Source organism: Amblyomma americanum, chromosome 1 (genome assembly GCF_052857255.1).
Source record: "Amblyomma americanum isolate KBUSLIRL-KWMA chromosome 1, ASM5285725v1, whole genome shotgun sequence".
Taxonomy (NCBI): Eukaryota; Metazoa; Arthropoda; class Arachnida; order Ixodida; family Ixodidae; genus Amblyomma; species Amblyomma americanum.
Genome location: NC_135497.1, coordinates 447691190 through 447694764, shown reverse-complemented (window position 1 = coordinate 447694764; position 3575 = coordinate 447691190).

The window sequence follows — 3575 nt, the reverse complement described above, 5'->3', positions numbered from 1 at the left end:
ATGACAACCTTCCTACTTCAGGTTTTATCACTTTCCCCATAAGGAATCATGGTGGCTCTACAGCCACTTTCGATATTTCCCAGTACATTTCTTGTTGTTAATGTTGTTGTAATTTGTTAATCCGCTTTATAGAAGAGCTATTTCGGCATTCGGTCTCAAATGGGAAAAATAGGAGAGGCTTCTAGCGCCGAAGTGCTATAAGGTTCCCGACTGCCTGAAGGGGCACTGCTATCCCCATTATTGTTCAATCTCAAAGTGAAAGATTTATCAAACAATGTTCCCCAATGCTAAATATTTCAATATGCTGACGACACTACCTTTTTTTCCTGCTTACTCATGTGTTACAACAGCCTTTTTGTTTATGGACTGGTGCCTAAAAAACTCGGTCTCCTTTAACAAACGAAAACAAAACTAGTAACTTTCCGCAACCCTCACAAAAGAGTTGTTCCCACACAATTTTTTTCGCCATAAACCTAATTGCCATAATTATTCTTGTGCTCCTATCCCGTACTGGGATAGTGTGAAGTATTTGGGAGTAAGCTTTTATAGTAATGGGACTTGGAATAGCCACTTAAGTTTCCTCTGTGCTAACTTCGTGGTATCTTTTGTATGATCTTTAATTGTCGATTTCTGCTGCCGTCTTCTATCCGGAAGATAATTATTCATTTTCTTGCTTTCATTGTTCTTCGGCATGGAATTACTTTATTCTACCATTGTACGCTAGTGTGGCGTTCTTAGGTGATTTCCATTTTAAAAGAAATCCTACGAAATTTGTTGTACAGTATAAAAACACCAGATGATACATTTTCCTCTAGCTTCCATAAGTTACCTATTTTTCATGCCCTTTTTTCAGACAATTGTACCTACTCACTTCTGGAATTTTGGGTTATTGATTCTTCATACACCAATAAGTTCACTCAGGTCTAAGCTCAGGTTTAAAACTCGCAGTTGTTACACGCGCTAGGTCGTTTTGCGAGAAATTTCTTAATTCCCAGTGTTTTAACTGTTTGCTTGATGATACCTTCACTATGTCATCAAAACACGATTTGAGAAATTGTTCTCAAGGGAATTTTTTGGTTATTAACTAATTTTATACTGAAGTCAGTGATCTTTTCAATAACTTCTCTTTCTCGTCCAGTCACGCATTCAAAAAGTGTCTGCGATTGAAGATTGCGAGTTTTATAAACTTTGCGCCGAAGTCAGACATTTTTCCTATTGTACACTTTATTGCTGTTAATGTGGCCTGTCAGGATTGCCGAGTGCAGCTCAAGTCTCCTTGGCTTGAGACTATCCACCTTCTACGTACGCAATGCTTCGGCGGTGTAAATATAGGCATTTTTTTACTATTAATATTATTATGCCATTTAATACACGGTAGGCCTTCGAACATGGCCTGTAGGCATGCCGCACTGGATAAGGTTCAAGTGTTAAACTTTGCCAGGTTAAGTTTCTAACAACGAACAGAAACGGAAACGCCGCAGACTAGTTTATTCCGTCTTTCAAAGCATTCGTTTGAGGTCTTTATGTAGCGCCTACGAAACTAAACTTTGGCAATTACATTAGCAACTTGACTTTGCTACATGTACCTTTGCATATCATTATTAACAAACAACCAGCACCGTTTTCTGCATGCACGCTCTTGCCTTGGACCCTTAGTATCTGCCAGAGGTTATATTATATCGCGAGAACCAACAAATAACCAGGATTTTTTGCACTGAGGCGCTCATATATCTTACCAAGAACACAGCGACGTGAAAGAGAGCGAAAAAGCACTCGGCAGCGTCACAGTGTGCGGTGGCCGTCAATCACGCGTGTTATCCAATACGACAACGTCTGGGCCGGCTACACAATGATGCAATTAGGGAGCGAAGCACTACGCTTACCGCTGCGCGCGCTCCGGTCTGCAGTGAAAGAGTGAACGGGATGCGGATACGAATTTTGTGCCACCATTCGTCGGCGATGGCCTGCTATAGGTTCAGGTACAGTAATAGAAGTAAGCTAAGCGCGCCCCTGCAGTGAAACCTGGCCCACCTCAAAGGCAGTCCTGACGACGACCGTGTGGGTTCCCCGAATTCCTGCTGGAAAAACACGCAATCAATCGCTTCGTTCTAACTGAGATGATACAAATTTTGCCCGAAATTAAGCAGTCATGGTCGGACGCTGCGCTACGCTCGTTTAGTGCGCAAATTTTCAGCGACGTATGTAGTATATGCAGTTTGGGTAATTTGTGAAAAAACATTTTGCGAGAAAAAAAAACAGGATAACCGCATACAAATAAAGGTGTACTGAAAACAGCTTCATCGAGATATCGTCACAAGCTATCGTCTTTTCGAATGGGAGGGATGACTAAAAAAACTCGTGTTTGTTTCTTCACATCCAGAGTACAGAATACACCGCGCAAAAGACGGCACAGAAAAGAACAATTAAGACACACTAGCGTTGACTTTCATGTAATTAATTAGAGTGCCAAGCACCTTTTTACTCAGTACATAAACAAACAAATAAAGCCTTGCGGTGAACCAGACCAGCTGAATAAACCAAGCATTTCTGCTACAATATAGACAGACGCCACACAAAAAAGGGAGGATCAAGCAGCAAAAAGTAGAACACCTGTATTTCTAAAGGCGCCAATTAGAAAGTGCAGGTCCAGCCTATTTCTCCCGTTTTTGTTGGCATCTTTGCAAATACGCGTTTGCTGCATTTGCTGCGTTTGCTGCTTGGTGCCTTCTTCCTAATGTGGCGTAGAGCCTGTCTCTCCTGTGAGCGGAAATGCCCGCTTTGTTCCGCTGGTTTGCGTCCCCCGTAGACTTTAGAGCACTTATGTATTTGTTCCTTTATCCACTGGGTATAAAACGTGCTTGACTTTTAAAAAAAAATATTGGTAATCAGCACTAGTGTGTCTCAAGGGGTCCTTTTTATCCAGTGTTTGGCGCTGTGCATTCTGTACTCTTGGGGTTACTAGACTAAGGCGGGCCCTAGGCATTGCGCTCACAGGATTCTCCCGCTTTCTTTCCTGAAATCTTCCTTCATTTGAGTCTGATCTCATCGCACGTCTCGCACCGACGTTTAGCAAGGCTCACCCCACCGGAACACTGTGGCCAGTAATGGGCGCATTTCTGAGGTGCAAATGGACAGAGGCGGCTCTGCAGCGTCAGTGGCTAGCCTTGAAGGGCCTGCGCTGCTGCTTAACTCTCGGCATGCTAGTGAGAGCTCGCAACAGGTGCTTTTTCAGGCGGCCGCACTTAATAAGGCGGAAGAAAATTTGAAACGATAATAACGCCCAAAGTCAACAACCACGTTGCCACACGCCGCTTTTCGTTTTTAAGGGACATGTCTACAATTTGAAAAAGCTTCGGGTTTCTCGGGCACACTCTTGAGACCAGATAAGCTTGAAACCAGATAAGATAAAGCAGCTAGCAAAAAAGCGGCTAGGTGGAAGAAAAAAAAAGTAACCCAAGTGCGGAGATGTGGCGCTGATAGGATGTGCAAGCATGAACGTCGCTTTCGCAGAGCTGGCAAAGGCTCCTGCCAATGTGACAGCCGCGTGGAGGAGCTGGAACACAGGCAGACCAGCT